At 39.1% G+C, this 22540-nt stretch overlaps 1 pseudogene; it reads left to right on the top strand.

Moving 5' to 3' along the window:
* Positions 1 to 2613: 2613 nt before the first annotated feature.
* LOC123942691 lies at positions 2614 to 3551 on the top strand (annotated as a pseudogene).
* The last annotated feature ends 18989 nt before the right edge of the window (positions 3552 to 22540 follow it).

Consider the following 22540-nt stretch of genomic DNA (forward strand, 5'->3'; position numbering starts at 1 on the left):
CCTGCCAACATCCTGGTGTTTCCTATGTTGTTCATGTTCGCCCTCTGACAGGTGTGAGGTGATATCTCATCATGGTATTGATTTGTACTTGCCTGATGATGACTGATGTTGAGCATGTTTTCATGTGTCAGTCAGCCATCTGGATGTCTTTGGAGAAATATCTGTTCAATGTCTCCTGCCCTTTTCTAACTGGGTTATTTATTTTTGGGGTGTTGAGTTTGGTAACTTCTTTATAGATTTTGGATACTAACCCTTTATCATATATGTCATTTGTGAATACTTTCTCCCATTCCGTAGGTTGAATTTTAGTTTTGTTCATAGTTTCCTTCCCTGTGAAGAGGCTTTCTATATTGATGAAGTCCCAATAGTTAATTTTTACTTTTGATCCCTTACCCAAGAGGACACATCTAGTTGCTACAGCAGAGGTCAAAAAGCGTGCTGCCTGGGATCTCCTCTAGGATTTTGATATATTCCTGTCTCACATTTAGGTCTTTCATTCATTTTGAGTTTATTTTTGTGTGTGGTAAAAGAAAATGGTCCAGTTTCATTCTTCTGCATGTGGTTATTCAATGTTCCCAGCACCACTTGCTGAAGAGACTGTCTTTTTTCCACTGGATATTCTTTCCTGCTTTGTCAAAGGCTAGGTGACTATAGAGTTGAGAATCCATTTCTGGGTTCTCTATTCTGTTCCATTGTTCTATGTATCTGTTTTTGTGGCAGTACCATACTGTCTCCATTAATTACAGTTTTGTAACACAGCTCAAAGGCCAGAATTCTGATAGTTCCCGCTTTGTTTTGTTTTGTTTTGTTTTTCAACATTATTTTGGCTATTTGGGTCTTTCTGGTGCAATATGAATTTTAGGTTTGTTCCAGCTCTGTGAAAAGTGCTAATGGTATTTTGATAGGGAGTGCATTTAATGTATAGATTGTTTGCATATTATAAACATTTTAACAATATTAATCTTTCAATCCATGAGTATGGAAAGTAATCCCATTAGCTCAATATCACTCAGCATCAGGGAAATCCAACTCAAAAGCACAATGAGATACCAGCTCACACCGGTCAGAATGGCTAAACTTAAACAAGTCAGGAAACAACAGATATTGGCAAGGTTACAGATAAAGGGGTACCCTCTACACTGTTAGTGGGAATGCAAACTGGTGCAGCAACTCTAGAAAACTCCTCAAGGCATTGAAAAAAGAGCTACCCTACAACCTAGCAATTGCACTACTATGTATTTATCAAAAGGATAGAAACATAGTGATTTGAAAGGGCACCTGCACCCCAATGTTTTTATCAGGAATGCCCACAATAGCCAAAATACAGAAAGAGCCCAGGTGTCCATCAACAAATCAATGGCTAAAGACTATATATATATATTTAATTATAGATATAATTAGTACATATTTAATTTAATTTATAATTTTAATATATATTTAATATAAATAAATATATATTTAATTAATATATATTTAATATATACTATATATCATATATATCATATCATAAGTGTATATATGATATATAGTATATATTAAATTGACACATTAATTTAATATATATAATATATATCATATATACACATATGTTTTGTTTTTCATGTATATACACACATATGTGTCTATATATGATATATATTTTATATATATTAAATAATTTAATACATATTTAATATAAATAAATATATATTGAATTAATATATATTTAATATAAATAAATATATATTGAATTAATATATATTTAATAAAATATATAATATATATTTTATATATAATATATACAAATATACATATATAATATATTATCATATATACACATATATATATAATTTTAGCTTTAGCTATCCTTATCTAAATGAATATTACTCAGCCATCAAAAAGAATGAAATCTTGCCATTTACGATGACAAGATGGAACTAGAGGGTATTATGCTAAGCAACATAAGTCAGTCAGAGAAAGTCAAATACCATATGATTTCACTCATATGTGGAATTTAAGAAACCAAACAGATGAACCTAGGGGAAAGGAAGGAAAAATAAAATAAGATGAAAATAGAGAGGGAGTCTAACCATAGGAAACAAACTGAGGGTTGCTGGAGGGGAGGTGAGTGGGAGAACGGGGTAAGTGGATGATGGACATTAAGGAAGGCACATGATGTAATCAGCACAAGATGTTACACACAACTGATGAATTGCTGAACTCTACCTCTGAAACTAATAATACAGTTTACGTTAACTAAATTTAATTTAGATAAATACTTAAAAAAAAATTTTAAATGAACCTACATATTTACAGTATTTTAAGTGCCATTTTCTCTAACCAAAAGATATTTTGTACCTAAAACTGATGCAAATACAGAGGCATTATGTATTTTTTTCTTCTTTTAAATTAAAATGATTTACTTTTTGTGATAATGTGGAACTAAATTGGTATAAGCTATGCAATTTCAATGAGTACATCATTTCTTCAAATAGTTACTGATAAAATCCAATGGCCTTTACTTTAAAACATAATAGATCCTCCTCCCACCCCACCAACGGTTTACTTTTTTGAAGATTTCCTTTAAAAACTGCTAAACACTTGGTCCAAACAGGAAATATGTGCTAACAAAGGATGGAACAGAAAAATGGCAGTTCTTTCATGGGTTTTATCCTGCTGGGGTTCTCTGACCGGCCTCAGCTAGAGCTAGTCCTCTTTGTGGTCCTCCTGATCTTCTATCTGTTCACTCTGCTGGGAAACACCACCATCATTGCCTTGTCCCACCTCGACCCACATCTGCATATGCCCATGTACTTTTTCCTCTCCAACCTAAGCTTCCTGAACCTGTGTTACACGACCAGCACTGTCCCTCAGCTCCTGGTTCACCTCAGGACAGAAGACAAGTCTATTTCCTTTGGTGGCTGTGTAGTTCAGCTGTTTGTTGCTCTAGGGCTGGGATCCACAGAATGCATTCTGTTAGGGGTCATGGCGTTTGACCACTATGCTACCATCTGCAAGCCCCTGCAGTACACCGTGATCATGCACCCTGTCTCTGTGCCCTCATGGCTTCTGCATCGTGGTTCATTGGTTTTGCCAACTCCTCATTGCAGACAGTGCTCATCTTCCTTTTACCACTTTGTGGGAGAAACAAAATCGACCACTTCCTTTGTGAGGTCCCCTCACTGCTCAAGCTTGCTTGTGTTGACACCACTGTGAATGAGTCTGAGCTCTTCTTTGTCAGTGTGATCATTCTCCTCATACCTGTGACTTTAATCATCTTCTCCTATGGTCAGATTGTCCAGGCGGTCTTAAGAATAAAGTCAACTGCAGGGCAGAGGAAAGCGTTTGGCACATGTGTGTCCCACATCACAGTGGTCTCCCTGTTCTATGGCACGGCCATCTATGCTTACCTCCAGCCCAGCAACAACTATTCCCAGGATCAGGGCAAGTTTGTTTCTCTGTTCTGTACCATCGTCACCCCCATGGTCAACCCTGTCATATATAAACTGAGGAACAAGGATGTGATGGGAGCAATGAAGAAGGTGATTTTTAGTGGCCATGACTCCAGATGACTGGGCTGGGAAGACCCTTTGATGGATGATTTTGACTGTCAGAGATTTTAAGAGGATTGTATTCTCCCCATGTCATCCAAACTCCTGTAACATCTCTCAAGGGAATTTTCTTACCTGATGCTTTAATGTAAGTTTGGGCTCAAAATCCAAGATCATAGGTTCATAAAGCCTCCAGAGATTCTCCTAGAGCATTTACATCATATTTCATTTTTAAAAACTTCAGAGGTTTTTCATATTCCCCCCTCACTTGGGAACACTATTCCATTCCTTTTTGCAAGAAGACACACACATACCGTAAAGTCATAGGGAAAATAAGAATACAAATGACTAAAACATGATAAGAAATATGAATATGAATAAATGATATGCCTCCAATGGTTTGCTAAGGAAAAATGCTAACATGTTACATGTTACATGCAACAAAAATGTTAGCATTTTTCCTTAGCAAACCATTGGAGGCATATCATTTATTCTTGCACTGTGACCATGGCTCTATTTTGAGGTCCATAAGCTGAATGTATCACTCTTTGTCACAGAATTAGGTGGACAACAGACTTTTAGATCAGAGAAAAGCCTATTAACATCAGTCCTGATAAATCCACTCAGATATCGAGCCCTAGTATCACAAAACCAGTGTGATGATGATTTTAGGTAACCTTCCTGTCCCAGACATTGAGGGCGTGATGCATACCTGCCAGTGACAGTGAGAGCATCGATGGTAATAAGGAGGTGGTGCTGACAAGCGAGTTTGGGCATAGCCAGACGAGTACAAACGTGAGGTCTACAAGTTGTTGTTTGTGTTCAAGAGCCACCCTGTTAGTTACAAATGACTCGAGCACAGTATAATATCTGAACAGAACATGACAGAAGCCCTGTTTTATAGTCTATCTATTTTACCTACAATAATGCAGCAAAAGTTTCAATGGGTAAAAGACATTTAGACACTCTCTTCATACAATTTTGTAAATTCTTCGATCCAGGCATCAACTGATCAATGCTTTTATATCTCACATCCACCAAAAGCCCCATATATTTCCATACAGTAACATATTATAAAAATATAGGAAGTGCCATCTATTTCACAAGAAATGCCATGTCCTGTGGAGCTTACTTAGATGCACCACGAGGAAATGTAAAGAATAAATACAATGTGTATTAATTATTAAACATCTCCGTACACCTATACTTTACAAATAGCCATCTCATTATGAACTGTCATACAATTCTGAATTAGGAGTAACAAATATAAATATCCCAGAACAACTGAATCTGACATTGTAGCCCTTCAATCTTAACTCTAGCTCAGTTTGCACATAAATGTGTTTTGGGATATGGATCTGGGTTTCTGTATATATGTATTGTCACAAATAGTGTATTTTCACATGGAGGCTGGCGGTTTGACAATGTCATCTTCATAGAAATGTTTCTGATTTTGGATGGTTTTCACAATGCGTAGCCCAGTGTCAGTAAATGTGTTTGTGTCTTGGACTGCACACATATGCATAACAACTCTAGAATTCCCTATCCTGACAGCTAACCAGCCTCCTCAGGTCCTTAAATGTTGAGTTGGCCATGCTCATGCCAAGTGATCTTGCTGCAGAGACAGCATTTGGAGGCTGGAAATGACAACCAGGGGAGATTATGCACACAGTCACGTTCTTTGTATTGCTAATAGCATCACAATATTCCCAGTTGAAATAACACCTGAGATATATCTTTTTTTCTTAAATTTATTTTATTTTCTCAATGTTTCAAGATTCATTGTTTATGGGCCACACCAAGTGCTCCATTTAATTTGTGCCCTCCTTAATACCCACCACCAGGCTCACCCAACCCTCCCCCACAAAATCCCCAGTTTGTTTCTCAGATTCCACAGTCTCTAAACTCACTTCTCCTCTCTTTCTCTGAATATCCTCTGTGTCATTCCTTATGCTTCGCAAGTAAGTGAAACCATATGACAACTGACTCTGCTTGGCTTATTTCACTCAGCATAATCTCCTCCAGTCACATCCATGTTGATACAGAAGTTGGTGGAATGCAAGTTGGTACAGCCACTTTGGAAAATCTTAAGGAATCTCCATAAGAAAGATTCCTTATGGGGGTAGGGGGATAGGAGAAGAATAAATGAAACAAGATGGGATTGGGAGGGAGACAAACCATAAATGACTCTTAATCTCACAAAACAAACTGGGGGTTGCTGGGGGGAGGTGGGATTGCGAGAGGGGGAGCGGGCTATGGACATTGGGGAGGGGAGGCGAACCATAAGAGACTATGGACTCTGAAAAACAACCTGAGGGTTTTGAAGGGTCAGGGGTGGGAGGTTGGGGGAACAGGTGGTGGGTGATGGGGAGGGCACGTTTTGCATGGAGCACTGGGTGTTGTGCAAAAAGAATGAATACTGTTACGCTGAGAAAATTAATAAAAAGGGAAAAAAAAAGAAATTAAAAAAAAAAAAGAAAGATTCCTTAAGAAATTAAAAACAGAGCTACCCTATGACCCTGCATTGCACAACGGGGTATTTACCCCAATGATACAGATGCAGGGAAAAGAAGGGTTATCTGTACCCCAATGTTCATTGCAGCATTGGTCACAGTCATCAAATGTGGAAAGAGCCAAGATGCCCTTCAACAGACGAATAGATAAAGAAGATATGATCCATGTATACAATGGAGTTCTATGCCTTCTTCAGAAAGGATGAACACCTGGGATCTATGTTGACACCATAGTGATGCTTCATGTATGCCAGTAGAAAACAGTTTTTTATTCCTGTTTATCCCTGATGGTGACAAATTTCCTGCTCTCCATTTGGTTTCAACCACATCCTGAGAGTTATACCCAAATGGTTACTTTAAAGTCCCTCAAATCAAAGATAACAGAGGAATAAGGGACCCATTTCAGCTGGTCCCTGAATTTAGCTGGATATCTACCAAACCATTCTGAACACCCACATAATCAGTCTGAGATGTAAGAATATATATTTGGATCTCTAGAAAAATGACAGCCTTTGCAAAGTAGGACATGCACAGTTGTGAATCCTCGGGGAGATATCAGAAGATAAATGGAAAGGGGAGGGATCCTCCATAAGCTGACTCCTGGAAATGATATAACACCAGGGTGCAAAAGCAGAACCTTGGAAATCCGCTCTAGGGAATGACATCTCTCTCTGAAAGGGGTTCTGGGGATGAAAATTCAGAATTCTAGGTAGAGCATTACGCTCTCAGGATAGGAGGAGTCACAGAGTTAAAGGGGGTGACTTAGAAGCCTCAGAACCAAAGGTGCTTTCCAGAGTAGCAGAATGCCTGAACAGTGGGGCCACGATATAGGTTCCGGTCAGCATCGCCAGGAAGGATCTCAGCTCAGATCGCCATAAACTGCAAGTCAGACCAGTTGAGAATCTCTCTTCTCTTGGGCAGCCTGAAATATCAGGAGCCTGCGACAGGACTGGACAAAAATTCACAGAGTGGTGGTGGCTAGGAAAGGGCTTTAGAGCAGTGCCTAGCCAGGATCCAGGAGCTGCAGGTGTGCATGCGGGAGCCCACAGATGCCCACAGATTTAGAAGCATAAAAGGCAGGGACCCCCTCTGGCCCCTGGTTCAACCTGAGAGAGTTACTGTGGGCATGCACAGTGGTAGGGTGTGGCTTTCTGTGGCACATATAGAAATGGAGACTGTTTGTATTGGAGGGTTTAGTGAAGAGAGCAGACTGTGACTTCTCTGCTATCCACCAGAGGTTGGGTGCAGCCATTTTTGCTCTGACCCTTGGAGACATGGAAAGCCACCAGAGAACAAAAGCCACACATAAGACCTGTTTCCAGTGAGCCCACTCATTCCCCCCACACCACTCCAACAGGGGCCAGCGCAATTCTCCCATCCAGCGTTGCCTAATAAACAGCAGAGCAGGCCGCTATACCAGAAGACAGGCTGGAAGAACAAGGGGATGACAGCCCTATGGACCCCCTAAGAATAGAAAGTTCTAATGCCGAGAAAAATAGTATATTGAGCTCCAGTAGAGCTGCAGGCATTGCCTTCTGGCTTTTTTGTTTTCCCCGGATACAACTCTCTATTTCTTTTTATTCTTTATTTTATGCTTTTTCTCTGTTTTTCTTTTACCTTTTTCTCGTTTCAACTAGACGTTTATACATAAACTTATATTTCATAGTAGCTTTTTAATATGTACTTTTTCACACCTATATTTCTTTATAGATATATGCTTTATTATAGTCCTTTTTTCCCTATCCAGTTTTACACACACACACACACACACACACAAGTATTAATTTCCTTGTAGTTTTGGGAAGTAGTGTCCTCTGAAAAACAGACCAAAATACACCCAGGAACAACTCAAACACCCTGCTTTTTCCACACTGAAAGAATATAGCCTACCTTCCCCTCACCTCTCTTTAAATTTTTTTTAATTTTATGAATTTTATTATGTGTTTCCTTTTGGCTTTGTTTTTTGTTGGTGGTTTCCAACTGCTCTGGATTTTCCTAGGGTGCATCTTGCTTAGGTCCTAGTTGATATTTTGGACTCTGATCATTCACCCAACCATCCCTTGAGAGAATGACTAGGAGGTGGAACTCTCAACAAAGACAAAAACAGAGACAATGTCATCTGTCACAGAACTAATGGATATGGATATAAGCAAAATGTCAGTGATAGAATTCTGGAGAGTCAATAGCTAGACTTGAAAGAAACATTAGTGACAATATAGAATTTCTAAGGTTAGAAATGAGATCTAATCAGGCCAAACTTAAAAATGCTATGAATGAATTGCAGTCTAAACTGGATACTCTAACAGTCAGGTTAAATGAGGCAGAAAAACAAATTAGTGATCTAGAAGACAAGCTGATAGAAGAAAGTGGAAGAAAACAGAGACAGGCTTCTAGTTACACATGAGAAAAGGATTGCAGAAATTAATGATGCCATGAAAAGTTCCAATGTCAGAAATATTAGGATCCCTGAGCGGGCAGAGAGAGAGAGAGAGTACTAGAAGGTGTATTTGAGGAAATCATAGCTGAGAACTTCCCTACTCTGGGGAAGGAAAAAAGCATTTGGGTCCAAGAGGCTGAGAGAACCCCTCCCAAAATCAATAAATATAGATCAACACCTGAACATATAATAGTGAAGCTTGCAAATTGTACAACCAAGGGAAAAGTCCTGAGAAAATCTAGGGAGAGGAGGGTCCTTACAGGGAGTAACATCAAAAGAACATCAGATCTATCCTCAGACACCTGGTGAGACAGAAAGTGTTGGTAAGATATATTCAGGGTACTAAATGAAATGAAGGTGCAACTAAGAATACTTTATCCAGGTCGGATGTCATTCAGAATGGAAGAGAGCTAAAACGCTTCCAGGACAAGCAGAAACTGAAAGAATATGTGACCACCAAGCCAGTCCTCAAATATTAAGGGGGATCCTGTAAAGGAAGAGAAACCTTAAGAGTCACACAAACCAGAAAGAAACAGAAAATCTATGGAAACAGGGATTTTACAGGCAATACAATGGAACTAAATTCATATCTTTCAATAGTCACGCTAAACGTAAATAGGTTAAATGCTCCTAGCAAATGAAACAAGGAAGCAGATGGAGAAAAAAAAAAAAAAAAAAAAAAAAACAGGAACCATCCATATGATGTTTACAAGAGACTCATTTTGAACTTAAAGACACCTCCAGATTGAAAGTGAGGAGATGGAGAACCTTGCGAACGGGCCTCAGAAGAAAGCTGGGGTAGCAATCCTCATTTCCAACAAATCAGACTTTAAACCAAGACAGTAATAAGAGACATGGAGGGACCCTATATTATACTTAAAGAGACTGTCCAACAAGAAGATCTAACAAATGTAAATATCTAGACCACCAGGATGGGAGCAGCCATTTATATAAAACAATTAATAACCAAAATAAAGAAACATTGATAATAATACATTAATAGTAGGAGATAGCACTATTTATTAAAGATACTGTCTTTATTCCAATGTATATTATTTCCCATTTTGTCGAAGATTAGTTAACCATAGAGTTGAGGGTCAATATCTGGGCTCTCCACTCTGTTCAACTGGTCTATGTGTCTGTTTTTATGCCAGTACCACGCTGTCTTGGTGATCACAGCTTTGTTGTAAAGCTTGAAATCAGGTAACGTGATGCCGCCAGTTTTGTTTTTGTTTTTCAACATTTCCTTAGCAATTCGGGGTCTCTTCTGATTCTATACAAATTTTAGGATTATTTGCTCCAGCTCTTTGAAGAATACCAGTGGACTTTCGATCAGAATGGCATTAAAAGTATAGATTGCTCTAGGCAATATAGATATTTTAACAATGTTTTTTCTTCCGATCCAAGAGCATGGAATGGTCTTCCACCTTTTTGTGTCTTCTTCAATTTCTTTCATGAGTGTTCTGTAGTTCCTCCAGTACAGGTCCTTTACCTCTTTGGTTAGGTTTATTCCCAGGTATCTTATGATTCTTGGTGCTATAGTAAATGGAATCAATTCTCTAATTTGCCTTTCTGAATTTTCATTGTTAGTGTATAAGAAAACCACTGACTTCTGTACATTGACTTTTTATCCTGCCACATGGCTGAATTGCTGTATGAGTTCTAGTAGTTTGGGGGTGGAATCTTTTGGGTTTTCCATATAAAGTATCATGTCATCTGCAAAGAGAGGGAGTTTGACTTCTTCATTGCCAATTTGGATACCTTTTATTCCTCTTTGTTGTCTGATTTTTTTTGACAGGACTTCTAGTACTATGTTGAACAAGAGTGGTGAGAGTGGGCATCCTTGTTGTGTTCCTGATCTCAATGGGAAAGCTGTGAGCTTCTTCCCATTGAGGATGATATTTGCTGTGGGTCTTTCATAGATAGATTTTATGAAGTTCAGGAATGTTCCCTCTATCCCTATACTTTGAAGTGTTTTAACCAGGAACGGATGCTGGATTTTGTCAAATCCTTTTTCTGCATCATTGAGAGGACCATGTAATTCTTCTCTCTTCTATTATTGATTTTTTCTAACACATTGATTGATTTGCAAATGTTGAACCATCCTTGCAACCCAGGGATCAATCCTACCTGGTCATGGTAGATAATCATTTTAATGTACTGTTGGATCCTGTTTGCTAGGAACTTGTTGAGAATTTTACCAAAGGAAACAGTCAACAAAACAAAGAGGCAAACCGTGGAATGGGAGAAGATATTTGCAAATGACAATACAGACAAAAGTTTGATATCCAGGATCTATAAAGAACTCCTCAAACTCAACACACACAAAACAAAGAATCAGAACTTATTACCAGCAGCTTGACAATTTGGAAGAAATGGATGCATCCCTGGACTTATAAACTACCAAAACTGAAACAGGAAAAAATAGACAATCTGAACTGACCAATAACCAGAAAGGAAATTGGAACGGTAAAAAAAAAAAAAAAAAAAAAAAAAAAAAAACTTCTCAAAAAACAAGAGTCCAGGGCTTGATGGCTTCCCAGGGGAATTCTACCAAATATTTAAAGACAAAATTGTATCTATTCTACTGAAGCTATTTCAAAAAATAGAAATGGAAGGAAAACTCTCAAACTCATTCTGAGACCACCATTACCCTGATCTGAAAAACAGCCAAAGACCCCATCAAAAAGGAGAACTACAGACCAATATCCCTGATGAACATGGATGTCAAAATACTCAATAAGATCCTAACTAATCGGATTCAACAGTACATTAAAAGGATTATCCTTCACAACTGGGAGGCAAGGGTGCTTTAACATTGTCAAATCAATCAATGTGATAGAGCACATTATCAAAGAGACAACCATATAATCCTTTCAATTGATGCAGAAAAAGCATTTGACAAAATACAGCATCCTTTTCTGATTCAAACTCTTCAAAATATAGGGATAGAGGGAACATACCTCAATTTCATAAAAGCCATCTATGAAAAGCGCACAGCTTTTCACACATTCATTCTCAATGGGGAAAACTGAGAGCTTTTCCCTGAAGGTCGAGAACACAACAGGGATGCCCACTATCACCACTTTCATTCAACATAGTACTAGAAGTCCTAACCTCAGCAATCAGACAACAAAAAGAAATAAAATGCACTTAGAATGTCAAAGAAGTCACACTGTCTTCTCAGATGACATGATTCTTTATGTGGAAAACCTAATAGTCTCAACCCCAAAAATTATCAGAACTCATAGAGCAATTAAATAATGTGGCAAGATACAAAATCAAAGCACAGAAATCAGTTGCATTTCTATACACTAACAATGAGACAGAAGAAAAAGAAATTAGGGAATTGAGTCCATTTACAATAGCACCCAAAAACCATGAGATACCCAGAGGTATCTTTACTTAGCCAAAGAGGTAAAGGATCTATACTCCAGAAACTATAGAATACTTACAAAAGAAATTGAGGGGGCGCCTGGGTGGCTCAGTGGGTTAGGGTCTCTGCCTTCAGCTCAGGTCATGATCCCAGGGTCGTGGGATCGAGCCCCACATTGGGCTCTCCACTCAATGGGGAGCGTGCTTCCTCCTCTCTCTCTGCCTATTTGTGATCTCTGTCTATCATATAAATAAATAAAATCTTTAAAAAAAAGAAAGAAATTGAGGAAGACACAAAGAGATGGAAAAACATTCCATGCTCATGGATAGGAAGAATAAAATTGTGAAAATGTCCATGCTTCCCAGAGCAATCTACACTTTCAGTGCAATCCCTATCAAAAGACCACTGTCATTTTTCAAGAAGCTGGAACAAACAATCCCAAAAGTTGTATGGAACCAGAGAAGACCCCAAATTGAATTGCCACGGGAGTGTTGAAAGAGAAAACCAAAGTGTCTGACTTCAGGCTCTATTAGAAAGCTGTGATCATCAAGACAGCAAAAAAACAGACACCTGGATCAATGGAACAGAATATAGAGCCCTATTCTGAACCCTCAACTCTATGGGCAACTAATTTTCGACAAATCAGGAAAGAATATCCAATGGGAAAAAACCACTCTCTTCAATAAATGGTGCTGTGAAAATTAGATAGCCACATGCAGAAGAATGAAAGTGGACCATTTTATTATACCATATACAAAGATAAACTCAAACTGGATGAAAGATCTTAATGTGAGGTAGGAACCACCTAAATCCTAGAGGAAAACATAGGCAGTAAACTCTTCACCATGGGCTACAGAAGCTTCTTGCAAGACACATCTCTGAAGGAAGGGAAACAAAAGCAAAAATGAATTATTCGGATTTTATCAAGATAAAAAGGTTCTGGACAGCAAAGGAAACAGTCAACAAAACTAAGAGGCAACCCACGGAAAGAGAGAAGGTATTTCAAAAGACATTAGAGATGGTGTATTCTGGATTTTCCAGGTTCCAGTGGAACCTGGAGAAGGTTCCATGTGCACTTGAGAAGATTGAGTATTCTGTTGTTTTAGGGTGGAATGTTCTGTATATATCTATGAGGTACAACTGGTCCAATATGTCATATACCAGCTGTCTCTACACCTTAAAGAAATGAAGAATCAACAACAAATTAAGTCAACTCCACACGCAAGAATGGAAATAATCAAGATTAGAGCAGAGATCAATGAGATAGAAACTAGAGATACAGTAGAATCTATCAATGAAACTAGAAGCTGGTTTTTAGAAAGAATCAATAAGATCGATTAACCATTGGCCACACTAATCCAAAAGAAAAGAGAGAAGGCTCAAATTAATAAAATTATGAATGAGAAGGGAGAGCTCACAACTAACACCAAGGAAATAAAAACAATCATCAGAAGTTATTATTAACAATTATATGCTAATAAGTTAAGCAACCTAGATGAAATGGATGCATTCCTGGAAATCTATAAACTCCCAAAATTGAACGAAGAAGAAATTGACAACCTGAATAGACTGATATCTAGTAACGAGATTGAAGTAGTGATCAAAAACCTCCCCAAAAACAAGAGCCCAGACTATCCGCCAAGATGATCTAACAATTGTGAATATCTATGCCCCCAATATGGGAGAACCCAATTATGTAAGAAAACTATTAATCAAGATAAAGAGTCATATTGATATGAATACAATAATAGTAGGAGATCTTGTATGCCTCTCTCAGAAATAGACAGATCATCGAAGCAGAAAATTAAATAAGAGCATTGAATGAAACATTGGACCAGATGGACCTCATAGACATATACAAAACATTCCACCCTAAAACAACAGAATACTCATTCTTCTCAAGTGCACATGGAACCTTCTCCAGAATAGACCACATACTGGGTCATAAAGCAGGACTCAACCGATACCAAAAGACTGACATTATTCCCTGCATATTCTCAGATCACAATGCTTTGAAACTGGAACTCAATCACAAGGAAAAGTTCAGAAGGAACTCAAACACCTGGAGGCTAAAGACCACCTGGCTTAAGAATGCTTGGATCAACCAGGAGATCAAAGATGAAATTAAACAATTCATGGAAACCAATGAGAATGAAGACACTTCGGTCCAAAACCTATGGGATACAGCAAAGGCGATTCTAAGGGGGAAATACATAGCCATCCAAGCCTCCCTCAAAAAAATTGAAAAATCCAGAATACTCCAGCTGTCTCTACACCCTAAAGAACTGGAGAATCAACAACAAATCAAACCAACTCCACATGCAAGAAGGGAAATAATCAAGATTAGAGCAGAAATCAATGAGGTAGAAACGAGAGATACAGTAGAACGTATCAATGAAACTAGAAGCTGGTTTTTTGAAAGAATCAATAAGATCGATAAACCATTGGCCACACCAATCCAAAATAAAAGAGAGAAAGCCCAAATTAATAAAATTATGAATGAAAAGGGAGAGATCACAACAAACACCAAGGAAATAGAAACAATCATCAGAAATTATTACCAACACTTATATGCCAATAAGCTAAGCAACCTAGATGAAATGGATGCATTCCTGGAAAGCTACAAACTCCCAAAATTGAACCAGGAAGAAATTGACAACCTGAATAGACCGTATCTAGTAACGAGATTGAAGCAGTGATCAAAAACCTCCCAAAAGGGGGGGTAGGGGGATAGGAGAAGAATAAATGAAACAAGATGGGATTGGGAGGGAGACAAACCATAAATGACTCTTAATCTCACAAAACAAACTGGGGGTTGCTGGGGGGAGGTGGGATTAGGAGAGGGGGAGCGGGCTATGGACATTGGGGAGGGGAGGCGAACCATAAGAGACTATGGACTCTGAAAAACAACCTGAGGGTTTTGAAGGGTCAGGGGTGGGAGGTTGGGGCAACCTGAGGGTTTTGAAGGGTCAGGGGTGGGAGGTTGGGGGAACAGGTGGTGGGTAATGGGGAGGGCACGTTTTGCATGGAGCACTGGGTGTTGTGCAAAAAGAATGAATACTGTTACGCTGAAAAAATAAATAAAATGGGGAAAAAAAAAACCTCCCAAAAAACAAGAGCCCAGGATCTGACGGATTCCCTGGGGAATTCTACCAAACTTTCAAAGAAGAAATAACACCAATTCTCCTGAAGCTGTTCCAAAAAATTGAAGCAGGAGGAAAACTTCCAGACTCTTTTTATGAAGCCAGCATTACCCTGATCCCCAAACCAGGCAAAGACCCTACCAAAAAGGAGAATTTCAGACCAATATCCCTGAAGAATATGGATGCAAAGATTCTCAACAAGATCCTAGCAAAGAGGATCCAGCAGCACATTCAAAAGATTATCCACCATGACCAGGTGGGATTCATCCCTGGGTTGCAAGTTTGGTTCAACATTCGCAAATCAATCAATGTGATAGAACAAATCAATAATAGAAGAGAGAAGAACCACATGGTCCTCTCAATTGATGCAGAAAAAGCATTTGACAAAATCCAGCATCCGTTCCTGATGAAAACGTTTCAAAGTATAGGGATAGAGGGCACATTCCTGAACTTCATAAAATCTATCTATGAAAGACACACAGCAAATATCATCCTCAATGGGAAAAAGCTTGCAACCTTCCCGTTGAGATCAGGAACACGACAAGGATGCCCACTCTCACCACTCTTGTTCAACATAGTATTAGAAGTCCTAGCAACGGCAATCAGACAACAAAGAGCAATCAAAGGTATCCAAATTGGCAAGGAAGAAGTCAAACTCTCTCTCTTTGCAGATGACATGATTCTTTATATGGAAAACCCCAAAGACTCCACCGCCAAACTACTAGAACTCATACAGCAATTCAGTAACGTGGCAGGACACAAAGTCAATGTACAGAAATCAGTGGCTTTCTTATACACCAACAATGAAAATACAGAAAGGGAAATTAGAGAATCGATTCCATTTACTATAGCACCAAGAACCATAAGATACCTGGGAATAAAACTAACCAAAGAGGTAAAGGACCTGTACTCGAGGAACTCCAGAACACTCATGAAAGAAATTGAAGAAGACACAAAAAGATGGAAGACCGTTCCATGCTCTTGTATTGGAAGAATAAACATGGTTAAAATGTCTATACTGCCTAGAGCAATCTATACTTTTAATGCCATTCCGATCAAAATTCCACTGGTATTTTTCAAAGAGCTGGAGCAAATAATCCTAAAATTTGTATGGAACCAGAAGAAACCCCTAATCGCTAAGGAAATGTTGAAAAACAAAAACAAAACTGGCGGCATCACGTTACCCGATTTCAAGCTTTACTACAAAGCTGTGATCACCAAGACAGCATGGTACAGGCATAAAAACAGACACATAGACCAGTGGAACAGAGTGGAGAGCCCAGATATGGACCCTCAACTCTATGATCAAATAATCTTCGACAAAACGGGAAAAAATATTCAATGGAAAAAAGACAGTCTCTTCAATAAATGGTGCTGGGAAAACTGGACAGCGATATGTAGAAGAATGAAACTCGACCATTCTCTTACACCATACGCAAAGACAAACTCGAAATGGATAAAGGACCTCAACATGAGACAGGAATCTATCAGAATCCTAGAGGAGAACATAGGCAGTAACCTCTTCGATATCAGCCACAGCAACTTCTTTCAAGATATGTCTCCAAAGGCCAAGGAAGGAAATCTCTTCATAGATACTTGGCAAGCCAGATTGAGGGATATTATCTCTTCCACATGCTGAATGGGAAACAACTACAGCCAACAAAACTCTATCCAGGAAAGGCACTGTTTAGAATAGAAGGAGAGATCAAGAGTTTCCCCTCCAAACAAGAACTAAAGGAGTTCTGGAAGAAATAGTAATGGGTTCTCTTTGAGTGGAGAGGACATTACAGATCGATGGCTGGTAAGAACTTTGCAAACTCAACTCCTGCAGAACAAATAATCCAGTCAAGAAATGGGCAGAAGTCATGAACAGACAATTCTCCAAAGAAGACATACAAATGGCCAACAGACACATGAAAAAATGTTGAACATCACTAGCTCAGGGAAATACACATCTAAACTGTAATGAGATGCCACCTTACACAAGGTAGAAAGGTGAAAACTGAGAAGGCAGGAACTAAAAAATGTTGGCAAGGATATGGGGAAAGTGGAGCCCTATTCTACAGTTGGTGGAGATACAAGCTGGTACAGCCACTCTGGAAAAGAGTATGGAGGTTCCTCAAGATGTTAAAAATAGAGGTACCTTATGACCCAGCAACTGCACCACTAGGTTTTTACCTCAATTTACAGATGTTGTGAAACGAAAGGGCACATGCACCCCAATGTTCATAGCAGCAATGGCCACAATAGCCACACTGTGGAAGGAGCTTAGCTGTCCTTCAACAGATGAATGGATAAGAAGAAGTGGTTCATACAATGGATACTACTCAGCCGTCATAAAGGATGAATACCTATAATTTGCATAGACATGGATGGAACTGGAGGGGATTATGCTGAGGGAAATAAGTGAGGCAGAGAAATACAGTTATCATATGCTTTCACTCATATGTGGAACATAAGGAATAAAGCGGAAGTCCATAGCGGAAGGGAGAGAAAACTGAATGGGAAGAAATCAGAGAGGCAGAAGAACCATGAGAGACTCTGGACTCTAGGAAACAAACTGAGGGTATAGAAGGGAGGGGGTGGAGAGGTGGGGCAGCCAGATGATGGGTATTAAGGGGGCCACATGTTGTGATGAGCACTGGGTGTTACATGCAACTAATGAATCGCTGAACACTACATCAAAAACTTATGATATGTTGGCTAACTGAGCATAATAAAAATTTTTTAAAAAATAAACAAAAGATAAAGAAGATGTGGTATATATACACAATGGAATACTATGCAGCCATCAAAAGAAATGAAATCTTGCCATTTGCGACGACGTGGATGGAACTAGAGCGTATCATGCTTAGTGAAATAAGTCAATCGGAGAAAGACAACTATCATATGATCTCCCTGATATGAGGACATGGAGAAGCAACATGGGGGGGGTAGGGGGATAGGAGAAGAATAAATGAAACAAGATGGGATTGGGAGGGAGACAAACCATAAATGACTCTTAATCTCACAAAACAAACTGGGGGTTGCTGGGGGGAGGTGGGATTGGGATAGGGGGAGCGGGCTATGGACATTGGGGAGGGGAGGCGAACCATAAGAGACTATGGACTCTGAAAAACAACCTGAGGGTTTTGAAGGGTCAGGGGTGGGAGGCTGGGGCAACCTGAGGGTTTTGAAGGGTCAAGGGTGGGAGGTTGGGGGAACAGGTGGTGGGTAATGGGGAGGGCACGTTTTGCATGGAGCACTGGGTGTTGTGCAAAAAGAATGAATACTGTTACACTGAAAAAATAAATAAAATGAAAAAAAAATAAAAAAATAAACAAAATATGGGTGAGCAGGGGGAGAGGAAGAGGGAGACAGAGAGGGGAAACATTACTCCCCTGTGGGCAGGAGATCTATGCTTAAATTTGGCTCCTTTCCAACACCCTGGGGTCATGTCCTGAGTTGAAACTGAGTGTGAAGCATGAAGGACTAAATCACACTGGGGTCCCGCATATTTATACTTAAAATTAAGTAACTGAATGGATTCTTTTTTTAGAAATTAACATATAATGTATTATTTGTTTCAGGTGTACAGGTTCTGAATATTTCTTAATTATATATGTAAATATTTTGGATAATTGTGTTGAAAAGTCTTATGTGTTTTGTAAAACATAGAGGTCATTCACTGATGAGAACCACGGGAATAATTTGTCCTCTGTGAAATAATGTGAAATAATAAGAGACAGATGAGGTCTCCTCTGGCATGATCTTTGATCATCATTCTCCCTGAGGACAGCTCAGTAACAGGGGTTCATTAGAAGTGTGGGGCAACTGCTCCCCAGGGACGTCAGCCAGGGAAACACATTTGGTTCTCAGTGCCAGCCCAGTCACAGCTGAGTGTCACAGCACCCTCTCCTGTGCTCATAAGGGTCTCCCTATTTTATTGGCAGGTCACTGCTTTCTGGAAACCATAGTGATAGTTTGCAATTACCTTCATCTGCTATCTCCTAGAGGCAAAGTGCAGATCTCTCATCATGGCCAAGCATTGTTTGCTTAGGAAAAATTTATGAATAAGCCAGTGCTGGTATAGTCAACCTTTGTATTTACTGCACATGACTGATTCTGCATGTCCAAGTCAATTCATAATACCGTCTTTAGGCAGTGACTTGGAAAGGAGGTAGGGAAATAGCTTTGCATCCACAGAGAAGGTGAGCAAAGGTGAGTGGGATGGAATCTGTCTCTGTGTTGCTTTAGGAATTGGCAGTTAATTTTCAGTTGCAATTGTTCTTGAAACAGAAGAGCTGTTGCTTATATGCTCCATTGCCTAAAGGAACAGCCTATGGCAATTCACCAAATATAAGAAGTAAATTTAGTTGTTCATTATAGACTCCACCAAGTCGTTCTTACACATTTCGTTCTACTGTAATACATTCATTATCCCTTCCTATGCAAATATGGAAAATACTTAAATATGCATATATAGTGGTAGTAAAATGTGACCTTCAGTAATAGAACAAGAGAATATACAGAAGTGTAAAAATAGTAGACCATATACCTCCATGTTTATAGTCCTTATTGTCTGTAAAATTAGACAGTTTTTATTCTCTATGCATAAAGCTCATTGTCATTATTTATAGATCCTAAATGGTCATTTTCTCCCTTACAACTTACCAAAGTATCTAAAATATGTAAGGATTATTAGAAACATTATGTTAAAGATCACAACAGGGAGTGCCATTTTGTGGATATTGTGTCAGTGCATCTCTACTGGGACACTGGGTTCCATCCTTCTATCCTTGCACAGCATTGTGAATGGACTCTGTGTGAATGCTGTTGGGGCTCTGCTCAGACGCTCTTTACCTGGCTGCTGCTCCGATCCTTACCCTATGTGTCAGGAATATGGGCTGCCAGGTGCACAGCCATTCCCTTCTTCAGAGATTTGCCCTCAGCTGAGAGGGATCTGCTTTGCCAGAGGGTCTTAGGAACGTGGGCAGCTCACAGCCAGTCACAGACTCATGGGAGAGACAAAAGGTTATTAACGCCAAGGGAAGACTAAATCTAATGCAATGCATGCTCCAGAGCTGTGCTGTCCAATACTGGAGTAAGTAGTCACAGGAAGTCATTTAAATTTAAATTAATTAAAATTAAATAGAATACAAAATTCTGTTTCTCAGTGATTCCATTTAAATGCTCAGGTAGTGACATGGGGATAGTGGCTATTGCATTAGACAGCAAGGGCTGAGTATTTCTACCAGCACAGATGGATACTTGTATGGTAGAGTGGTGTCCAGCTTCTTATGGGGTCAGTCTCATTCCATATTCCATTTGAGACCATGTCTTTCTTTATCCATGTTCTCTTCTCTGTTTTGTGTCCCTCATCTTAATCCTGAGAACATTCCCTGAACAAACCACATGCAGTGGAAATCCTACTTGAATCTCTTCTCCCATGGAACCTGGTGGAAAGCACCATTCGTGTTCATGCGACCTGTCATTTCCAGTGTTGTGAAAGCTGCCTTCCCCCTCAGTAGCTCATCCCGCATTGCCCTTGGGGGCCTATTCTAGTCTATGTGGGGTCAGCTCAGACCTAGGGAACAGACATATTAATAAAGCATTAGTGTTTCATTCCTACCACTGCCAACACTATTTCAGGACTCATTCAGGAACTGGATAGGGCAGAGTTTGTACGTCAATTATTTCAGTGACTGTTATATATTTGAAATATCTTCAATACAGACGTTTCGTATGTATTGTAAATATGCAGTTTGCACATTGAGGCAGCTAGTTTTCTGGAACTATGTATTTTTCCACTTAAACTTTTAGGGTTGTATTTCAGTATTGCACCTTAATGGTAATTGCTCTGTCAGCTTATGTGTCCTGGTACTAAACATTTAAATTGTTTTATTTGATGCCCATTGTCTTCATTAACTGTAGAATTGTGTTCTTGCAAGATGTCATTTCCCGTTATATTATTTTTTTGATGGCACTTATTATGTAGAATGCCATTTTTTTTTGCTTTGTAGCATCTATTTACTGATATTTTACCTAATAATATTTTTCTCTCTGTATGTATTACCTGTGCTATTTTCAAAGTATTTATTGTTTTGAAAAGAAAGTAGTAATTTTTGTGTGGATTTGTAACTGGATTTTCCTCTACCATATCATATCATGATGGTTGTTAAGGACAGAATTCTGTGCTCCTAACCTAGGATGGATGTGTTTACTAACCCAGCTAGAACTATTTACATAATTTGTCTAAGGGGAATCAATCTCTCTTACCGCATTCAGTCATTTGATACCTACCTACACATAGGTGATGGCTTTTAGTCTAATGATGCAATTCTTTAAATTTGGTTAGGAGGAAATGAACTGTCTCATGAACCTCCATCCAAACATACCTTCCTCTCAAAAGAGTGTGGTCTGTAGTGGTGCACACAGATTGAAGGGGGATGGATGCCCAGAATGGGAGGAGGGAGGAAAACAAGTGACCCATATCAGCAGAGCACCCTCTTGAGAATTGATGGCAAGATGCAACTGCATCCTGACTTTCGTGTCAAGTGTTATAAAAATTTTCCTGAATATAATTAAAAAAAAAAGTAAGGTGGTAGACCATGACATGAGTATTGTAGTTCCGTCCCAGTGTGCTGTCCAGCAAGGCAGTGGAAGTAATCATAACATAGAGAGACAATCACATTCTTTTTTTTCTGTTTTGGTGGGCTTATCTTTTACCTGTTATTTTATTTTTCTGCCTAAAATCATATTCATCATTATCCCTGTTAGATAGGTAGTCATTCAGCATTCTTTTAGATATGTGTAGATATATACACACATACACATACATAATCCTGTAAAGCAGAATATCATTTGTACAAGTTCATCTCACCAGGCTTTTATCTTTTCTCAGCTGCCTTCTTCTTCATTCTGTGTAGTCAGTCCTTCTGGATAGGACCAGCATTATTTATTTCAGTGGTCCATTATTTTATTGGTGCTTTCCTTGGATGATTAACATTTTACTTTTGTCCTCCTTACTTTGGTGAGCAATTCCTTTACCAGCCACGTTTAATACAGCCGCAATTTATTTCAGATAATTTATCTGTATTTCTGCACGTGTGCGTGAGACTGGACCTTGCTTTGTTTTACCTGGTCTTCTGAGCGTGTGAGTCAGGGCACATTCCCTGTTGTTGCACATTGATACAGCCTCAGATATAACTAATTTATAACTAATTCTATCAGGAAATATTTTTGCACCAAGTTTTTTTCTTGTGGAAACCACTAATCACATCTTATGGGAAATCAGAAGCCTTAAAAAACAGAGTGAAAACCCAAATCCTCCATTCAGATTGTATGACCCTTTGTTTTATTTCAATTTTGTGTCAATTTCCTTCACACATCAGTGGGTCTACTCTGATTCAGATCTTAAAAGTCTTAGAGGAGAAGTGCTGGGTTAGGGGAGGCTCAGTGGTTAAGGGTCTGCCTTCGGCTCAGGTCATGATCCCAGGGTGCTGAGATGGAGCCCTGCCTCAGGCTCCCTGCTCAGTGGGGCGTCTTCTAACCTTCTCCCT

This window comes from Meles meles, chromosome 5 (genome assembly GCF_922984935.1).
Source record: "Meles meles chromosome 5, mMelMel3.1 paternal haplotype, whole genome shotgun sequence".
Classification (NCBI taxonomy): Eukaryota; Metazoa; Chordata; class Mammalia; order Carnivora; family Mustelidae; genus Meles; species Meles meles.